The following is a 22,756-nucleotide window of genomic DNA, read 5'->3' on the forward strand; positions in this document are numbered from 1 at the left end:
CCAGCTGATTCTCACTGTGTGTAACTGGTGGATTTGTGTGTTTCTCATATACTTCTCGCCTGTAATTGGTGGATTTGTGTGTCTGTCTATATTTGTGTTAAACTGATTAATGGACACTCAGAAAATAACTAAGAACTTAGCAGTGTTAATTAGCAACAAGGATAACATTTATCTACTGAGTTATCTATACATTTCAGTACTTTTGTGAACCTAAGACCTAGATAAATGCATTTCAAGCACCAAAACAATTCAGCCACCTGAGTAAAGCTTTGTTTTCACAAGAGATATTAGGAATTTCTAAAACTTAATTTCATATTTTCAGCTTTAAGGCTGAATTGTCTCTTTATACAGTGTTCCAGGTCAAAGGGCCTCATTATAGAGAGAGCTGAGATTATTCTGAAGATTTTTGTACATATTATGTGGGTATCATGTCATATGTAAGTGCCTTTAAATGCGAAATTAAGAATATATGCAAAAAAAAAATAAAAATCAAGAAAATGCCCTCAGACCCTTATCTTTGATGCCACTACTTAATAACTATTTTCAAAGAACCATCCACTGAAAAGTTCTTTGAGGAAAAGTGGTTCTTCTATGGCTGTGCTCCAAAGAACATATTTGGGCACCTTTATTTAACTGTGGCAGAAAGTCTAGCTGAATGAAGGGAAGTGAAGATAATTTCCTCAAGAAAACATAATAACAAAGTAATAAAGTAGTAGGACCATAAGAGAGTATCAGAGAGGTTCAACAGAGGGATTTTAGCCATGTATTTTGTCTCATGTGAAAGCATCATAGTGACATCATTGTTGCATCAGTGAAGGAGGTCTGGAGGAAGGGAAGAGAATTTTCTCTAATCCAAAATGGTTAGAGCCTTAGCTGCCTCCTCCACACTCTTAAAAAGGATCCTTCAAAATAGGTCCTTTATGTAATTGAAGATTGGATGCAACCTTTTAAAACATGAAAAACCTTTTTGCTTGCTGGATAATAGGGTTCTTTGTTATCTGAAGGGCCATTCCAGCATTGCAACAATATGGTTACAGAATTCTGGATGATGTTGTACGTACTGTGGAGGTGTCAACTGCTTCTAATTCACAACCAGAAAGTATCCGTTTTAATAGCCTTCAGAGTCTAATATCCTTACCCACAGCTGACCTGGGGTTTACACTTAAGTCCCAGAAAGCCTTTGTGTGCACAGTTTACTGTTTTCATTACTTTAACATGCTTGATTCAATGTATCACATAATAATCACACTCTCTATGAGCTGTTTCAAGAGTGCTAGAGCAGGGGGGGAAATGAGGTTTGACACTATGACCTTTTCGGGGCCCTCAGCAGGAATTTTTGGGGACCCCCCCACCCCCGACAACTTGCTAGCTGATATACTGCAAAATTAGAGGCTAATTAATAACAATAATTATCACAAGCTGTCTCAATTATGTAAATGTAAATTACAGATAACCTTTTCAGCATTCTTGGTCCAGGTCTCTGTCTCAGAAGACTCAGTACGTCATGCTTACCCATCCAACTTTAAGCTATCTTCGATCTGACCCTAGTAAAAGGTGACGGTGTTGCTTTTAAACTGTTATAAATGCTTTACGTTCTACACATTAATGTAGAATGACTTCTTTTTCCTCATGACTTCTCAATACTGTGTCATCTGCATGCACAAGAGAATTAATCATAGCCTGAGTATCTAAACCTGGGTTAGGGTTAGGGTTAGGCTGTGTTTGTTAGGTTTTTTGAATCTGAAACTTTGTCAGAAAGCATGTTTAAATTCATTAGACAGACCTCAGATCCACTACTTCTTGTTGTCCAGCTACAATACAAAACAAATAACATAACATTAACACCAGAAAAACAAAACATACTTTTATCTTTAAGCTTTTTCTTCTAAACTTCTATTTTCTTCTCTCTCCTTTTTTTAGCTCCAGATGCATACAGTTATTTTGTCTGAGACATGATTGTTATCACTCAAAAATCTTATACAACATAAAGGTGTAGTAATAATCCAGAAGATGTTTGGGGGCCTCCTAGCAAATGCTGGGCCCTATGCAGCTGCTTATGTCGTTTATTAGGTAGACCTGGCATTGACCATGGTAAAAAAAGCAGAAGTTTGAGTAAGCAAAGCCAAAGTAGGCATCTTTACCTAGTTATTCTTGTTGTTGCATTAACTCCTGGTAACTCAATTTGTTACACCATTTGATAACTCCAGCAACCCTTTACATTGTGTGTGCATTTCATACAGATTGGCCTGAAGGAAATGGTCCAGAATTATTTAGTATTAAAATCTAGTTTCATTCATAGTTAAGGATGCTTTTTCCTTCTCCTATAAAGTTATTCTTTTGGTGGCCTCATATTCCAGGTAATATCAACTATCTGTGGAATAAGCCTCATTTTTGGAAGGAGTCTCAACAAAAAGGAGGTGGGAATCCAAGCGAGACTCATGGTGTTTGCTAAACGGCTGAAACTAATAAATAAAATTAATGCAGCACACCTCTAGAAGGATATCAGATCTGTATATTTAATATCTGCAAAATATAAAATGAGCAAGCCAGCAAAGTACATTTTAGCTGAAGCTAATAAGGCTCACAACAGGGGCTGATGTGAGGGACGGACTATGGGTGGGACTTTCTGCCTTGTCAGATATCAATTTGTTCATATCCAAAGTTTAAATTCTCTGTCACTAGTCTTTGGGGAACTCAAGGCATCAAGTACCATGACTACTACTTCAGAGAGATGAGGTTTAGTACAACAGCAGTGAAATAGGAGCTAAAGAACCCTCATGATATATCTGTTTTTTTCAGGACACCATCCTTCACTCCTCCACTAATCTAATGCTCCTGTCCTGTCAACTGCCCACTGGGAGTAGGCTCCCACTGCTGCCATTTCCAGCACTTCTGCTGTAGTTTTGACATCCAGAATTGCAGTCCTACGGGGATAAAGCCTACCCCAAAACAAAAGCCTAGTTCATTATATGATTCTCTAAACAATTCCCTAAATGTCACACATTTCTGGATATCAACCTGAGAGAACCTTTAGTCTTATTTACAACCATTCCTTGACAGTTCTACATAGCCATTTGTTCCTCTCTTACACTGTACAGTCTACTTATTAAGGCAAATGGCTGATTCAGCTCATTATAAAGCACTTTATGAGGTTAATCAAGTGTCTAGGGGAAAAGAGAGCACATAACTGCAGTTTCCTGCCCTCAGAAAGGGTCTTCATTCGAAAATGAGCTTCCAAAGTATTTTACTTTCTCTAGAATGATCTGAAAATCTTTTAAATAGTGCTGTGTTTATTCTCAGAATTCTCAAGGACAAGCAAAACAGCCTTCAGACTCTATCCAGTTATGGCCTTCTCTATCATATTCATACACTGCATTTAACAAATCTGTGACCCCTGAAAGACCTTACTCTGAGGCTAATATATGAGGCCAACATGCTATAAAAAAACATACATGAGACAAGTAACATTGGAGCATAAGGAATATCTGTACTGGAGTAATACTGTGTGGAAAGAAAGAGACACTGTAGTCATGCTCCAAGAGCTGTTCTCAAGATTAAGAGGAATATCGCCTGTCTGAGAAGAGGCACACAAATGCCCTGACAAATGTTTACCCGCTCAAATCTAGCAGTTTCTCGTTGTGCTGATGGCTTTTTCTCTCTTGTCACCAATCAGATTCCCCAACAGCTCGGACCCTTCCAGCAGCCCCCCAGCCGAGAGTGCTGACAGCGGGCATCTGGCATTGCAGACTCCTATCAGAGTGCCTGCTGACTGATGAATGCATCCACAACACACATACACACACCTTCTGTAGTGAAGTAACATCTACATATACGAGAAATAAAGAAAATAGCTGTAATAGATGCATAATTTCCAGCCAAAACCAGTACTGAATGTCAGTCTCTGCCCTCATAATGATTTGATTTGATTACAGTTCTTTAGGCAATGATTCTGTGTGTCCTGAGGTCTTAAATTTCACATTGATTTTGCTTTGATAGAGAATTCTTTAAAAAATACACTGCATACATAAATATAACTAGAAGAACTATTTACACATTACTGGAATACAGACAATGGCTGTGGCTGAAATGGATCCCTATCTGGCACTACAGAGCACATTTGCCATTTCTCATGGTAGAAGTTTGCGCAGGACTGTTTTTTCAGTCCCACTCCCGCCCGCTTCCACAAGATTTTATCCTGCCCACGTCCGAAACCTTTTGGCCCCCTCCCCGCCTGCACAGTTCTGATAAGGTGAACTGACATCCAATATCTGACACAATGTATTCACAAATACAGTATCCTCAGCTGAAATAACACGGCAGTCATGATCATCAGGCTCAATGTGAAGTAACTTCACCAAACGCCATTTATTCCCAATAAACACAGCGCAGGAATTAACCATAGAACGGTTATTTTTGGTGTTTTGCTGTGACTGTCGGGTTGAATCTCTGAAAGCTGCAAGATTTTTTGTGTTGTTCACATGATCCATTGCTTTGTAACTCTTAAAATGACTTAATTCATTTTAACTGTTTTCCTGTTATCATTTTACATTGTTTATATAATATTTTGTTATTTTTCAACTATATTTAGACTAATTATTAATTTGCGAGATTTCTCTTCATGCATGCCTCCCCGCGCACAACACTGAAGATTAGTCCCATACCGAAAGATATTGTGGCAGGTCCCACAGGAGTGCAGACCTCTATCTCATGGAATGTAATGCACTCATAATTTCTAGTGAACACCGTACATGAATACATCAGCTGGATGTAGACAAAATGCACTATGAGTCTTGTTACTAAGCAAAGTACAGAGAAACGTTGACGTTGGCTGCTGAGCCATTGAAAATAAAACTTATCAGACTCTCTGGAGCAACTCTACCAAAAAACAAAACAAAACAAAAAGCTCTGTATAAGGCCATTTCATCAATTGCTGAAAAAAGCATACATTAAAAATACATTATTAAAGGCTTTCTCTAGCAAACTCCAGCTGACAGGCTAATTAGGCTACACAAACAGTTAATTAGATACACAGCCTAATGTACCTGTTGATTTCTTAATTATGTACATGATATTATGCCATCAATATGCTAGTTAACAATAAACTTTCTCACACTCATGGTAATATGTTATGACAGGGAAACCAATATAACAACTTTGAAGTACCATTAATTTCTCATGTGAATTAACTAATAGTGCACATTGCTAATATAGACAACTGTGCAGCCTGTAGCCTAAACAGAGCCGCTGCTGGAGCTGGACTAAAGTATGCTGATTTAGCTAGCAACATTAGGAGTGGTTCAAATAAAAAACTAATAAGGAGGTTTGCATGTTACAAGCATTATCTTATAAACTCTCACATTTTTCCAATAGCAGTGTCATATGTTAGCCAATAGTACGCATGTTGCATACCAGTATGTCTAGAAGTCAAAGTCACTGGGTAGCATAGCATCTTGTGCAGCGATAAATATAGTGGGCTACGGCCAAACCACAGCTGTTGTGAGGTCACCTGAGAACCAGGCACTGCTGATTGGGTAGTTTTGGCTCCATTTGCACATTGGATCTCAAACTTTCAAAAATGTTACACCCATGTCTACAGCTGTGAATGAGCTGCAAATAATGGTGGTTTGTTCAGGTGACTGGAGGATACTGACACAGGCTGATGATGATAAAGTGTCTCAATTCATTTATTGGTTTAAGCATTTTTACTGCTATTCAGTACTAAATAGTTCTCCACTGAATAGCACAACACTAATGAAGGAGTCAGGATCCATTTTGGCCAATAAAAGCAACTTCAGACTTTTATTGGACTTTTGCAATGTTGGTAGCACTTTCTTTTTACAGTCCCCTAAGTTCTATGCATTAACCAAATAAGTGTGAGGTACAAACTCCAAAATCCTAGATAATTATTTTGAATAACATGACAGTAAATTCCAAGACAGTTTAACTAAATTACACTGAAGTGCCCAACAGGTTCTAGATGTTAACTAAAAAATTGTGTGGTACAGTCTCCAAAGAGCTGTGCAAGTCTGACTAAATTACAAAGAAATGACAGGTTTTAGCTATTAAGCTGATAAAGGACAGAGTAAAATATCTAATCATGATCTGGAGGCGAAGTTCAAACATTATCACATTAAATGTAATGTCAAATGTTTAAGCAGGAAAGTAATTCAGAAACACCTCTAAGTATCGGATGAATTATATGGCATAAAATGACAGCACAAAGCACAAAGATCAGTAAAACCACAGTCAGAGTCATTGCTTTCCTTTACAGTCCTGACTCAGGTTCAGTTCTAGGTAATAAACAGGTACAAATGATGTAAGACCCTTTGTACTTTATTTGTGTATAATGCCATATACTGACCTGGTTCATACCCAGAACGTAAGTGACTATAAAAGAAAGCATCACATAATCTTTACATATGAGAATTTTATTTTGGCCAAAATGAGCACATGCTTTTTAACTTATTGTAATATTTTAACATAGATGCAATTATATCATAACCTTTCCATCAAACACGAGGCACAGATGCATTTTTATATCTCTAGCCAAAATGCGCATTAGCATAATTACAATGAACAATACATGAGAAAAACAAATACATAAAAACACATAACAGAGTGCCATTGTTTATTAGTTATGAATGTTTCTCTGGGTTACACAACTCATTGTCAGCAGGCCTGTTTACATCTTCACTAGACTGTAAACACTCTTGAACCACATCAGTGGTCCCCACATGGGAGCTGGCGCCGATCCAGCTCATAGTGATTGATTGACAGCATTTCATTCTTCTCAAACAACTGTGTAGACGTGTTAACAAGTTGCTGCAGTTCCAGAATGTGCAGCTTTGATGAGAAAATCACCTATTGCCTGCTACGTCTAGAACAGTCATAATTAGAGGATAAGGAAGACAGCTAACACTGCATTGATGCTTTTTACAGAGGCACAGGACAACAACTGTTGCATAACATTTATTGTTTTCTTACTTAGTGCCTAGTTTTTATGTCTCTTCATTTTAAAACTGTTTTTTTTTTTATTTAGGCTAGTGAGCTTTATGTAAGTCAATGCTTTTATGTGGGCTGATTCATCTCTAAATATAACAAGACAACACCTAGGCAACAAAAGTGAGCATCAGGTAAACAACATCCAGACCATTACACATGATTTGATGAAGAATCCATACAGTTCATACATGGAAACTAAGCTGCCTATTCAAGTCTACACCAGGTTAGCCCACGCATTAACCTGTTAAGTTGTATTATTTCAGCCCGGTGTGGTGACTTCTCCCGCTGAGGTGGTCTGCATGTCATCATGGGTACTGCTCCACTGGCTGAAATGACCTACATGATTACTTAGATTACATTTAGACATTTAGACAAATCTCACAGATGAAAATGATTGAGAAACATAACTAATAAAGTGTTTTGGCCAACAAAAGGCTGCTATTTATAAAAAGTTACAATAGCATTAGCTTGCTATAAAACTACCAGTGGAACACTTGGGCAAGGCACAGCTTCTCAGCAAACCCACCATACAGTAATCATGGACATGCCATAGTAATATCAGGAATGAATCAGGTTAATGAGGGGGACAAGGCACAAGTACATTAGCAGCAGGTAGCTAGCTAGCAGTTTTATGCAAAGATTGTGACCACCCCAGGCTAAGGTACAGTTAGCATAGAAGTTAGCAAAACAGACAGCTTCTGTCCTTGATTCTTACATATTACACATAATTGCAGCCCCAGCATTACAGTGAGAGGCTCACATGGGAGCTTGTTAGCTAAACACAAACAGCTGAGCACTGGTTTGCTACCATCACTCTGAGACAAAGCTTTAAATAAAATACAGTGTTAGAAAAGCTAGTGTTACACTGAGAGGCTCATTGCACCAGTTAAATACAGTTTCTAATGACAACTTAGATCGGATGACAGACAGGGTGGACCAGCTTGGCAGGGGGGCCACTGTGGTCACCCCACTTGACTGAATGAGTCACCAATCAGAACAGAAGTCATATGAATATTTTATATGTCTTTTAATGCATAGTCATACATAGTGAATTTAACACATTGGGAAAAACAAAAAAGAAAATATGACTGCGCATTGTGTACTGTTCACACACTTGTTTAATTGTAAGGGATAAAGCTTGAAAAGTGTCAATATAAAACTTCATTTTGACTGTTTTTGATACACAAACCCATCCACAAAGTTGACATTGGGGGAAAAAAATATGAAAACACAAGAAAAATGTAGGACATAGCTCTTTCACTGAATATACTTACCACAGTATAAGAATCAGAGCAGAGAAGGTGGAAGCTGAATGCTTGGTGCTCCTTTGAGTGATGATTTTTCATGAAACTGTTCCCTGTAAATAATGAGTTATACACCCCTGCAGTTATCTCCTCACACCCACACTGTACAGTTTGCAGAAGTTACATAGTTGGCATAGCCTACGCCAGGGGTTCCCAAACTTTTTGACCCTTCGATCTAATACTGTTGCCAATAAATGTTCATGAGACCACTATTTCTTGAAAACAGCACAGATTTTACCCCAACCCACCTGGTGTGCTGCCTGTTTTAGCACAGCTTCCCAGGGTGCATGGCTAGTTTCACTGTGTGCCCAACTCTAGTGTCATAGCACAGTGACATCTTGATGTAGATATGAGAACTACCCTCAGCTTCCCTGTGGTCACTATCACATGCTGAAGTTTTCTAGAATCTTTTGGCTAAAGTATGAGGCTCAAGAGATTCATCTTCAGAGAAAATGTATGGAAGCTGCAAGGGCACTTCATGTGGTCTGGGCACCTTGAACGTCTTGTAACATCTTTCTAAAATCATGCTTTTAAAATAAGGGTGCTAGAAATGGTTCTTTGGAGTGATGTCATAGAAAAACAACAGTTTTTGGTCATAAACAATCTTTCAGTAATGTGAGTCTAAAAACCTTTCTTATTATTTTGAAGGGCCTCCACATAATGCAAATGTTTTATACCACTTAAAAGCTACCCAAGAGTTTATTTTTAAGATGGTAGGTAACCAAACTGAGGTAACAACTCCAGGTTTTTGGACCTCTGGCCTGTGCAGTACAGATATTCAGTAAACATAAGACATGTTACTTTTGTTTGGCTAATAAAGGACTGTAATCTTGAGCAAAAACATCTGACATGCTCATACTTTCCTACCTTATACTCTAAACAATAAAGCATTCTAAATGGCTCTGGCTTATATTGTTCTAAGAAAAATCTTGCATTGGTCTCCTTTTACATTTACATGCATCTGTAACAATCAAAAGACTGCAATTCAGCACAGCATCATTTCAAATAATATAATGCTTTGCTTGAGTGTAATTTCATTGTTAGGCCTCTATTGTGATGAAGAAAGAAGAAGAGCGCTCAGCCCAATGACTGAAGTAACAACAAGAGACCTTCTTGGAACAATATATAACAATGGTATATAACAATATGTCTACCTTGATTTATGTAGTCCTCCTTCTGAAGGCCCTTCTGTGGATGCTGAACAGGTTCTAGTTACAATAACATAGTAGCATCTTTAAAAATGACAAATGCCCTTTATGTAAGTTTTCAATGTGAAAAAAGCAAGAAACATATATTTAACAGGAAAATACACAAAATCCTCCCACACTAGGTATAACAAATATCAAATGTCAGCTCTTTACTTCTGTGCACCCTCCTGTCACTATAACTCCCAAAGGTGTCACTAACATTATTTTCCCCTTCAAAGATACTAACATTCACACAAGCAGTTACCAAAACACACCACCTGCCTTGCAGTTTTCTTCCTTATGTGCATCTGAAATGGCTAAAGAAGATATTTCTGAGGAGATTAGATTTAAGACAGTCCACTTGCATAAGGAAGAGGAAAGTTAAAGAAAAATTAGTGAAAAAACAGGAGTTTCCAAAACTGGAGTTAAAAACAAGATAAAATGGGACTCCTAACAAATCTGTGCAAGACCTGGTAGACCACCTAAACTGTCCCCATCAGATAAACGGGACTGAAAGCTTTCATCTTTGAAAGAGAGGAGAAAATCAAGATTACTTGTATCATGAGAAGCAGGCTGAACTTTGAAAGTGTGGAAAAATATCCCTGCAGATTTCTTGTAAAACTGAAAGCAAATCTCCTGAAAAGATTGAAAGCTGTAATAAAGGCAAAGAGTTTGTCGACTGTTTAAAAGAAACACATTATGGAGTGTGACACTGTCTGATTATCAGCAATTTATTGGTGGGATTTCAATTGCTATGGTGATGTGTGACAGGTCAGAGTTACTAAGGAGAACCTCAGGCAACAGCAGAGGCGCCGAAGAGAACTCAAGCCGACACACGAGCTCTTTTCCTGGAGAAAGACTAGGCCTCATCTCACTAGAATCTTAAAGAATGGAGGCAAAATAAACACATAAACCACAGGGGCACATATAAGATCTGGGAGTAAAGGGGCAGGGGTTCAAGCCTCCCCGGGGTCTATCTGTGCATGTGCCTGAAGGTCACATAGCCAAGTTGAGGCTGCTGCACTCCAAGTGCACAAAAACTGCTTATCATCTTGTAGTCTGCAATTATAGATAATCTTCATATTATGTGATGATTTTCTTTCTGCCCATCTCTTAGACATAAAAAGTGCATAACAAGCCTGAAGTGTTGACTTTCCCCCATAAACTGCAGTATAACACTTATTGTGATCAGTTTATTACTGTGTTAAAATTCCACTTCCTAATGTTCAGATTTTCATTAAAAAAAGAAGATGGTGATCTTGTGTTCTGCAGACACACCACCTTATCTACACCCAAGACATTTGCTGTTAAAAGAGAATACTAACGATGCATATTTGAAAATGTTTGTTTGCAATACAGCAGTATCAAATCTAATCTGAAGGAAGATGAGAATGCCTTTTGAAGTCCCTGTATTTCAAAGCTGTTCTCACAGCTAGAGCCATGAAACTGAGTGTGAAGCTTCAGGCCATTAACCCACAGTATGACAGCTGACAGAGAATGGACATTACCAATTATAGCCATAAGCAGATAAGACTTGACACCTCTCTTTTTCATCCTCTGATACAGCCTCAGCCACCCCGTCTACGTGACTTCATCTTTGAAGATATTTCCACAGTAAGTTGTAGCATATGTCGATAGGTCCTGCAAGATAATAGAGTGTCGTCCTTATTAGTGTTCACAACAGTGATCAAGACAAACAGTCCCAACATGCAGGACATCACAAAGGAGTTCTCAGTTTTGTTTCTGTGAGGTGAATAACATTATACAGAACACTTGTATATACTATCTGAATATGCAAATTATGAAAGATAAACTGGTGGACGCACATCCAAATTTACTTTTACAAACATGAAGACATAATTTAAACAATATTTAAAATGACCAAAAACATTGGGTAACATTTGGCAAGATGTTATTTAAAGACATTATATTCTACATACTGGCACAAAGAAAGTTCATTTGCTAGAAAATACACTGAACTGATTCTCTGATCTCTGTTTTGTACTTTGTTCCAGGATATTGGATTTTTTTGAACAAAGGCATTAAACATTGACCAACCAATAAGAATAAGAACAGTCAGATGTCTTCAAAACTCCTTTTATGTTTTAACAAGCATTAGCATTTGAACTAAGCTCCCTGGACAAAAAATTAGTCACCTTGCGTGTTTAAGATGTTAGTAACTTCAGGCTCCTGCAGATACAATGGGATTCATTGATTGAGAAGAGGTGGTACAAAGCAGTGAATGTCTCATTCAATGTGTGGAAAATGGGTCGCATTGCAGATGTTTATATTTGGCAAAAAGGAGTGATTGCATTTGGGTGAGCCAAAGGCCATAGTGTGAAGAAAGTAGCTGAATTTGCAGGTGTATTGAAGCATATGGTCATACAGGTCTACAAGCAGTGGCAAAAATCATCATTTTTAATTATGTGGAAATGGGTCCTTTGGTTGAGTTGACAGTAAATTTGAACCACAGTGCCTACATTGAGCAACATAACATTCCTATCCCTGCATTCCAAGACGACAATTCTCGCGTTCACAGGGCTGCAAATGTGACTGACTTGCACAATGAACACTCAGAAGCATTCACACACCTGGAATGGCCCACAAAATCCCCAGATTTGAATCCTCTTGAAAATCTGTGGGACTACCTGAAACAACGAGTAAGATGCCTGGGAAGGCATCCATGAAATCTGGCCGAACTGTGCAATTCTTTGGTGCAAGAGTGGCTGAACATTGATGTTGCCTACATCCAGAAACTTGTCCAGTCCATCATATTACATGCTATTAGGTATGTTTCTGTCACAAGTGACTAATTTTTTTGTCCAGTGAGTTTATTTAAATGCAACATTTTACTTTGGTGCTAAAGATTTGTACAGTGTACAGTGTTGAAAGAAAAGAGGTGAAACAATGTGAACTGGTTGGTTGGTGTGTAGTTTATGTAGCACATACGCTACCTAGCACAATAACTAATCCAGCAGATGTTTTGGTAAATTTTAAAGAAATGTAATAAGTAATTTTTTTAAACTTCAGCCAGATTAGTTATTGCTATAGTTGCTATTCAAACTACAAACTAGCAAACAGTTCAAATTGTTTTTCCTCTTTCCTTTAAACATTGAATTGACTGCATGCAGTGATTCATTCTGTTCATCAAACTGAAGGTTTTTCTGTAATGAAAGGCTTGTTATTTGAAGCCATATCAAATCAAATGCCCTTGCAAGCTGTAAGAGAACAGCATTACAGTAGTGACTGTACATCACCGTAGCAAGACACACAAGTCAGTAGGGCATTTTTGTAAAGAGCACTGAAAATTGCATAACGTAGAATACACAATGTACAATATATGGGCCTAAAAATACCTTTTAGGCAACAACAGGTGCTGACAAAAATATTTCCTTTTTCTTAAACCAGTAAACATCCACATCCCTTTTGTAAACACTTGTATGATCTTTCACTGGCATGTGAACATGGCCCACTTTAGCAGTGCAGGACAGGGGTTTGGCTGAACCAGCAGTGGGGTCTGTAGGAACGCCAGAGAAACAGAGTCTCCCCTTTCATCGCAGTCCTACTACCCTGGCTTGCACCCCAGACATGTCCCTGTGATCTTCCATCTTTTAGAATCTAATCAGTCCCATATTAGCACAGGGTCTAGTAGCATTAATTAGACGCAACACCAACGCGTCAACCAACCCTTAGGTTCAAGTCAGCAGGAGGAGGGCCACATTGGCAGAAATCCACTTAAATGTTCTGGGGATTTGGAGGCAACAAGTGGGGCATTTAGGAGGCCAGAGGAAATCCAGAAGCACAGATTTGGGTTTAACATTATGGCTGGAGACAGAGAGATGGAGAAATGATTGCAAATAGGCAGAGGAGCAGAGGAGAAATTGAATATCAGCTGTGGAGACAGGGGAGGCCGACGACTAGTGGTGAAGGTAATGAGAAGACGTATGAGAAAACTGATTGTGCCCGGATGAAAAGCTGTTGGTGGCTCCCACTGCAATATCCAGGGAAGAAAAATGAAGCACTTCGACAGCAGCTGTAAATAGAGACATCTCAGTTGTCCGTTCCCCCTCCCTCTCAGATCACATGATGCCCAGAAAATACCATAGAGGCCACCCCCACAAACTCCAAACCCTACTCCCTCTAAGGGCAACTCCACTGATCGTACTTCCAGCTGGGCAAAAGAGCCATTGGAATTTGGACGGAATCGCCCTGGAGGTGCCAAAGGCTTAATATAACCTGATCTGTAACCAAAGCATGTCCGCATGGCTCCTTTGCTGTACACGTCCTCAGAGTAACTCACGTATGTCTGTGTGAGGCCTTACAGGCTACTTTTTGGTGACTGGTCACAAGAAAAAAACAGAATTCATGAATGTTGGAAGCAGGAATTGATATTTTGGCCACTGAAAAAATCCAGAGTCTGTGGCCAATCCAAGTCTCTGGTCTTCTATTTTTGTGTGTTTTTTTTCCTTTAAAACACCATTAGAACAGCTGAAATTTCACACATTCACAAATATCCACCATTAATAACAAAAACACTATTTTACACCCTCCTGATTGAGATTCAGAGCCTGTTTGGTTGGAACAGAACTAACTGCATCAAATCAGATTTTGCTGGAATTTGCAAAAAGTAATGTCATGGCAGTTTTCTTATTAAAGCTGCACTATATAGGTTTTGGGGATTTGGAGACCTCTTTGGTGGAAATATGTAATTGCATGCAACATGTGGAACAAAATTTTGTAACATCGGTTGTGCTTGAGACCCCTGCCCCAAGCAGATGAATCTGATAATAATGAATGTGAAGTATTTGAAAAAGAACTCGGTCTTAACTTCATAAAGGATGTGTTTCCTGAGGATGTAAGCGAGTTATCTAATATTGTCATCATATCTTCATAAGCATAATGTTGATTTTGCATTACAGACCTAAACATCGAGCCAGACTTTCCTTTTGACCTAATATGTAACAGAATATGACATGGTCCAAAAAACTCCCCTGAAATCCAACCCGACACCTCTGACTTTTTTAATGACTACTTCAGGCTTTACAGGGTGATTCACAGCTTCACATGGATATCATGTTAGCCTGTTTTTATTTTCTCCTGACTGAGTAATGTTACATTGTTCAATTTTAACAAAAAATCTTGCAGAGTATATTTTTGCTGTAATGTTTTGAAAACTTCCTTATTCACAGTAACACTGGTTTTAGGTAATGAAGCATGTTTGTTAACTGTAAACACTATTTTTCTATGCTAAACATATTTCGGTTACTTTGAGTGGTTCTTTTGGATGAAACAAACACTCAACAGGCTCTCAGTAATGTGTCAAAAACATATGAGGGGTAGGATTAGGTTTTGGGTTGGAGTTGAGGTTATGGATAGGATTAGGGCCACGGTTAGGGTTAGGATTAGGGCCAGGTTTAGAATTAGGTCCTGTGTAAGGCTGGGTAAGGTTAGATTTTGTGTAATGGAAGCAACATAGTAACAATATATCTATTTAATTTAAGTAACGTATCGATAGAACATCTTTAAGATATTTACTTCAATATTCAGATGCTTCACTGCTGCTACTTTACTGATATGTTGTTGATGTGTTACTGACAATATCTTAAGGGTTTATGAATCAATTGTAAAGGACCACTCCAAATAAAGTGTTGCCCATATTTCCATAATTCTAGCCACACATTCATACTTTTGGCCAGAAGGTTCATTGGCTTGGTGGCCCAAGTGTAAATTTCTATGCCTGTCTACCCCTGACTGAAGAAAGGATATTTCATCTACATTCTAAAAATGAAGGTGCCATAAAAGGTCATCTGGAGCAATGCCACAGATGCCACTTTTGGCTACCTGAAGAACCTTTCAAAAGACAGCTCTTATAAAGAACCAGATTCTTTTGAGTGTAGATGAATGAATGCAATGAACCTTTTTGAAGTTTTGTAGCAATTAAAGGTTTTTACAAGGACAAGAACCATTTAGGAATCTTTATTTCAAAGGGTGCAGATTGTGTTTCTTTCACAGTCTCCTCTTGGTTCTCATTTAGCCAGAAGAATGTAGCAAATGGACTCTTGAGCTTGACCCTGGAATGTGTGAACCAGCCTTCGCAGTGCAAACAGCTGCCAAAAGCAGACAAGGTCAATCCCATTAGCGGCAGTTCCGGCAAAATCAAAAAACAGACCCCTTGAGTTTGAAAAAATAAGTTTAGAAATATCAGTTCATAATTAATAACAGCCAAAAGCATTTCACATCACCTCTGCACTTGTGAGTTGAGGGCACATTAGTGATTAGAATCATCACCCTCACTGTGTGCCACTGGATCATCTGTTAAACTGTTACGTGCCAGACTTAGATTGCGTTTGTATTTATAGAGTATCATGATGCATAATCTTATTTGGAAATGAACATTCATATGGGAGCTCTGACTTACTGTCGGCTTCCAGATGCAGCAGTTCAGATGTACTGTTCTTTAAGATGCCTCCTAGTCAGTTGCATTGTTTTTGTTTGTTGAACAACATGCCCCCTGTCCATTCTGACCATTCTTGAATGTTTTCTGAATGACGTTACAGCACATGTTGGTCACAACAGCTTTATAGCCAGCAAGCTACTGCCAAAGCCTTGTGCCTGGCATCAAATTGGAATCCTTTCATTTCGCACGCCTCCACTAATCCTAACACTAACAGCAACACTCACACATACAGTCAAGAGAAGACAACATGAATGACATTTGATATGTTTACGACTGGATCTTTTGCGACACCTTATTCGACTGTTTTTCTGCTACATCTGTCATGAAGCAGAGATCAGTGTGAGTTCACTGAATCACTGTAAATAAACTGAAAACCTGGCTTGGATTTTATCCTTAGCTGACTTCTTAATCAGCTTTGGTCCCAGAGTAGGAAATAAACAAACAAACAAACAGAAATAATAGAAATAAACGTTCTTTCAGATTTCATTTTTTTCTGTATTTATGCATTTTTCCACAATGACAGCTGGACTGGGCTGCAAGGCATGCTTATTCATTTCTGTCACAGCTTGCACAGCACTCATCTCAGAACTGTGCCAATCCACCCCGCCACATGGCATCAGCTGGCCAGCCATTAGTGATAACATTCACTTTTAGGAATTCACAGTCAGCAGGGTTAAACAAGACACAATAACTACACTGTCACAATAAATAATCACAGCAAACGCACCATAGGCACCACACCAAGAGTTAAACAAAGAACGCTATCGGGATGGAAGGCTTAATTCATTTTGCAACTTCAGTATTTTATTTCTGGCAGCCCAATTGAGTTAATTTAGTTCTCAGATTTTACCTGTATTTGGAAACGTATGTTGTTAATTCATTATTTTAATGTTAATTAAAAGTTGTTAATAGGAGAGACATAAATAGATGTGTGAACACTAAAAACGCTGCATTATAGACCAAAGATGGAGAGTTTTAGTAAGTATTAATGACAAGGCCAAATAGTGCTGTGTGTAAGTCAGGCAAAAACTGTGTATTGAGCTCAAACAGAGCTGGAAAAAGAGTTAAACACATAATGTAAAACCAAAATATTATGGCTGGTATATGGGTTATGTGGATTTGCTCTCTTTACAGTTAATACCGAAGCATATCACTACAAACTTAAGCTTACGGTGGGGTCCAGAATTCTGAGACCATTAAAAAAAATGCTTCACAAAGTGAGAACTAATGGTAGGGAAATGAAGACACAAATATTGAAGACGTTCTATGGTAGGGGTGTCAAACTCAACCACTAAAAGGGCCATCTGAAAAAATCTCAACAAGTCTGTGGGCCAGAGAACGCCTATGTTTTTATTTCATTTTTAAATAGCATTGTGCTTTAACCTGAACTGGCCATTGTTTATTCAAAATACACCAAAATGTTAACAGCAAAATATAGGCACTTGTAGTAAACCTTAAATAATACATTAATACTTGAAATATTCAAAACAAATGTATAGAATTGTAGTATAACCACTGTCCCAAATATGTGTGTGTGTGTGTGTGTGGGGTCACACATTACATTGCAGTGCATGCTGGGAATTGTAGCATTTCACATTTACATTTTACATTCATGGCATTTGGCAGATGCTCTTATCCAGAGCGACTTATAATTTGATCATTTTACACAGGTAGATGAAGGTAGTTTTAGGAGTCTTGCTCAGGATTCTTATTGGTATAGTTTAGGTTGCCTGCCCAGGTGGGGGAAAAAGGCGTAGAAGGCAGAGGTGATAGCCACTACGCTATACCAACCACAGCACAGCACACTGTGAAACGGGCTAATGTTAATATAAAATCAATTAATTGCATGGGCCGGATAGGATTGTGCTGCGGGCTTGATCTTGGCCTGATGAGAAGATCAAATCCGGCTGAGCATCGTCTGAACATGTGCTTCAAAGGAATAAGGCTCATTAAAAAACCTGGCCTTTTTGTACAAAGGCCTTGACATGGTCACACACTTGCTTAAATTTGAATACTGACCCACAAACAGCCCAGAATCTTGACTATTTAGTATTCGTTTTACTTGTCATAACATTTCTTTGTTTAAAACTGTTCAAAATATGAAAACTTTTGTAGTTTACTTTCAGTTTAAATGACAAAATGACATATTTTCAATGTGGTCTCAGACTTTTGGACCCCACTGTATATGGAATGTTCTTTGAGGATCCTTTAGTCAAAGCAAACGTTGGGCATCAAAAGTATATTAAATGTCTTCTGACTAGTCAACATTGGACCAATGACAGTACAGCATTCGCTGTTGTCATATAATCAGAATGTTGTGTTCTGACCCAGAATAATTAAATATTTAATGCAGCGTAAGATGCCTGTAAGTGTGAGAAAGAGAGAAAGAGAGACACGGAGAAACAGAGGGAGAGAGAGAAAATACAATCATGACAATAAAGTGTGGGGTGTTAATGCAATCAAATTACCTTGACGCAAGGTGTATGCGACAAACTCTTCTACCTTTCAGTAACCTTTCCACAGCCAGTCATTTAACAAGCCTACAGAAATAGCTGCTGATTTACATTCTGTCCTGGGCTGTGTTCAGAGAGAGTCTCTTTGGCATAGCTGCCGTGACGACGCTGTAAATCAGGGGTGCAGTGTGAGGAGTTAGTGACCTTGTGTGTGAGAGCACTTGTTACCAACCACTTGCTTACAGACTCCTGCACTTCTTCACCACTACACTGTAAAAATAGTGTTTTAATGGGTTTCCCAACAATGAGCAGAGGCTTTGTGAGCCACTAGGCATGATGAACTCCAACACGTCAAATGTTGATGTGTGAATGACTGAATTATACCAACATTTTTACAAATCAGTGTATTACCCTTTATATTTAGTGCACTATACACTAATAAATAAAAAATCTGAAAAAAAAGTGACAACCAGTGGGTCAGTTGCATAAAACATGGCTAAAGTGAAATCTGAGTGTAAAACAGTTTGTTATTACAATATGATATCTGCTAAAACTTTGCATGAATTTGCAGCTTTTTATTATTCAAAGTAGCTTTCCTTGTAAACGGGCCTGGTTCATCAAGTTATTGGCCCCTGGGCACAAATGTCTGGTGGACTTATTTGGTGGTCAGGGAATTTTTGATGATATCACAGCTGGCTACATGAGGCCTGTGCAGCACCACGATGGCAGCATAATGGCCACAGCATTGGGCACGTCACCGCATAGGTTTCTTATTGCTATATTTACTTTTGGAAATAAAATGTTCTGTTGTTCAATGTTCCAACTGAGCTGCAACGTCTGGGGCTTGTGGTGTACACAACTAAAATCAGGTTATCTGAGTGGCTTTAGAAACACACCTCTTAAATTATTTCTGAATTTCTGTTAAGTATGATGGCTTAATGTAAAATTAAATTATTCATAACTTATTTGTTATTAGAAGGTTACTCTGTTGGCTTTCCTGGTTGCATAAAGACAAGCAACTGATTTTCCAAATGCTCTGTGTGAAAGAAAACAACACCAGCAAATTTAAAAAAGTGAAACTGTCAAGCATCCTAGACTGAAGGATGCTGCCACAACAGGACTTTTTTCACTTATATCTTACCTTTGAAGTAGACAGTTTGCAGATCATTGCTGACAACGACACAATAACTTTTCTTCAACTCGGGCTGACATTTTTATTTGTGTTTGACTTGGAAAATGGCCATCCAGTTCCAGGTCTTGCTTTTACAGAGTCCTCAGGCATATCCTTTGTATACCAGGCACTTCAAATTTAAAGTGCATTCACAAGAACACTCAATGTAACTGAAAGGTTGAACGAGGTAATGTAGGATAGTGGGACGCTTGCTAAGCAGTAATTGGAGGAGGGAATGAAGTGGACATTTAGGGTTGTTGAGAGCGTTAATATTATGATTGACCATAAGGTTGAAATTAGTTCATTTTTTCTGGGTTCTGTGAGTGAAAACAGCTGTTTAAATTTTGTCATAATTGGTGCGGGGACCCCCTAGTCTCTCAGGCACCTGTGCACACGCCAGTAAATCCCATGGGATGATCCAGGCCTGCAATGTGAATCATATTTCTGTCTACATACTGAATATTTTAGTCAGTGTAGCACTGTATTTGGAGTGTCCTATCACTTTACTACCCATTACTCATGTGCTGCCCACCAATGAACTCAACTCGATCTCAACTTGATCGTAGTAGTTTCTGGTTGCAGAAGGTCTTACAATTGCCTAGAGAATTTGGAGGAAGTATGTTAATACATGCTTCTTGGGTTAATCAATCAATCAACCAACCAATCAGTCAATTAATCAATCAATCAAGCCATTCAGTCAGTCAATCAATCAATAAATGAATAAACAATAAAACTGATTAACAGGCTTATTATTAGTTATCATTAGTTTCTGGAAGAACCCTGCTTAGCCAATAGGATTATGTTAGCATTTCTACCGAATAGTGACTGCTAGGATTACTGTACTCATGTAATTCTGCACGCAGTGAATCAAGTTTGCATCATTGCATTCCTCCACTTTTCCTCTGTTCTGATGAACTTGTCACTCTTGTTCTGTATGGGTGTTATGTATCACGCTTGTTTAGGATGTTTTGCTTTGTACTAGATGTTGACTAGATTCTTCTGTTCACTGTCGTTGTGTTTGTGTGTGGCTACAGAGCTGACTGTAATAACTCAGTGTATTGACATTTAAGTTCTGATTCTGTCTCTTACTCCCAGCAGTCATTTGGCTGGCATACAACATTGAATGGCAGTCCTTGGGCAAATCAGATCCGGTTGCTTGGATCGGGACACAGACTGGCATTTAATCTGAGGCAAGTGTGCCAGCCCATTGCTGGCAAAGAGCTGGACTCATATCACTTTCATTACTAATATCACTTCTCAGCCATATATAGGCCTCATTTGGACCAGCTTATGCCATAACTATGGAGCCCATACTAGGCTCTAATGTGATCCTCTTATCTAAGACACTGCCAAGTCATGATTAATTGCGGAATAGCTAAAGCACTTCGGAAAACCTTTCACATAAGGCACAGGACTGTCCCAGAATTTTGATTGCACACTGTAAGTACCAGCTTGCAAAATCAGCCGGGTAGCTAGCCATAGCTTTAATTTATTATCTCAAGGCTCGGACCGACAATAACCCCTGTGAGAGTTCATGTTACTTTCTATTGTTATCTAACAGACAACATTACCTAACTTTTCAGATGTCTGAAAAAGAAAAAGTCCTCATGAAAGCAAAAGTAAGTGGCAAGCAGTCAAACCTATTTTTAAACTTTCTGTTAAATAATAATAAACAACTTACCAACGAATGAATAAACAGTCAGTGCACCTCGGCTTACATTCATATTGGCCAAATTTGCTAGAAAAATCTTTGTTTATCCTGAAATAGTCTCTCTTTGCTAATCCATGTGGTTGCATCATGTTGCCTCACTAGCATAATTTAGCCTAGAATACATAACCATAATTTACAAACACAAGATACAGCTTGGCAGAGATTTTGTCAACACAGAAATAATTGTATGGGATCTTAATAATTAATGCAAGAAGAGTGATTTTACATTGCCACAAAAATGCTGTGTAGTTTGTCATGTAGGTTTGGGAATATTATCATCTTCAAATAGCCTTTTTGTATTCATTTATATTTCAGGGTAATTTAACAGAGATCTAAACTCTGGTATCACAGACCTGCTCAGCCTCTGCTCTGCTCCCACTCTGCTGTCTATGCATATGTAGTCCATATCTGTTCTATGTCTGTTCATAAACTGTTGCTAAATGTGATCACTGTGTAATCTGTTTTCTTTATCTTTGCATTTCATGCTCGCCCAATTCCTGCTTTGAACATTTTCCAAGGTTGACCTTGCCAGCCTGTTTTGGATAATGATTATGGAGTTACCTGTGATTGCCCCATCTGCCTGTTCCCTGACCCATGCCATGGATTGTGACTTTCATTACTGAAAAAAAGGCTAAATAAAAAGACTTAGCACTTGTGAGTGTGTTACAATGGGATTTTCAGAGAAAATAACTGTGATGCTTTCCTTCAAACATAGCAGTAAATGAAAATTCCACCATTTTTGTAAATATCTGCATCATTTAGAAAATTACAGACTCAAGTTTCTTTCCAGTGGTGGTGATAGGAACCAAGGGTTCCTTTGGATACCATTTTGCCCAATAATACCCTGTGTGTACCTCGCTACCATGAATATCTTTACAGATATTCACAGATATTCAGAGTTACCATAAAAAAATGTCTGAGGCATCAGGCAGTGCATTCATAACCATTTTGTGTAAATACTTTCTATGAGGGAGCTTTTTGAGGAATTAACGTGTGAAATGCTCTGTTTAGAGAAACTTTTCAGAATTGATCACAATGGTGGTGATAGGAACCAGACATCCATATAGTCTGGTTCCTATCACCACCATTGTGATCAATTCTGATAAGTTTCTCTAAACAGAGCATTTCATATCAAACCACCCTGAATGACTTTGTTTACATCTTAGCAATTGAATTATGCAGAAATGAAAAGAAAAAAATCGATGGAATTCCTCTTGAAGAGATGCTTCAGATGCAAGCAGAGATGAAAAAGTCTTTATAGTTGGATGGCATAACTGCTAGATGGTCTCTTCTGCCATGGTCAGAATAATTAAAGCAATAATTAAAGAAACATAAGATGCATGGGGTCCAAGAAATCTGTCACCTCTGTACCAAATCATCACTTACCAGGGACACTAATTTTGCCTATCCTGGTCACAGGATGCCGCAGACCTGAGCAAAGTCTTACCAAAACTGTTCTTATAAAATTTTT

General features: G+C 38.4%; 1 long non-coding RNA gene across 1 annotated transcript in view; it reads right to left on the reverse strand.

Moving 5' to 3' along the window:
• Positions 1–9,951: 9,951 nt before the first annotated feature.
• LOC118808445 overlaps positions 9,952–22,756 on the reverse strand; it is a 58,381-nt gene continuing 45,576 nt past the window's right edge. Inside the window, exon 3 of the long non-coding RNA XR_005007278.1 lies at positions 9,952–11,134. This is a non-coding gene — a long non-coding RNA (uncharacterized LOC118808445). The remainder of the gene's footprint in view (positions 11,135–22,756) is intronic.

The sequence above is a fragment of the Colossoma macropomum genome, unplaced genomic scaffold (genome assembly GCF_904425465.1).
Source record: "Colossoma macropomum unplaced genomic scaffold, Colossoma_macropomum, whole genome shotgun sequence".
NCBI lineage: Eukaryota > Metazoa > Chordata > Actinopteri > Characiformes > Serrasalmidae > Colossoma > Colossoma macropomum.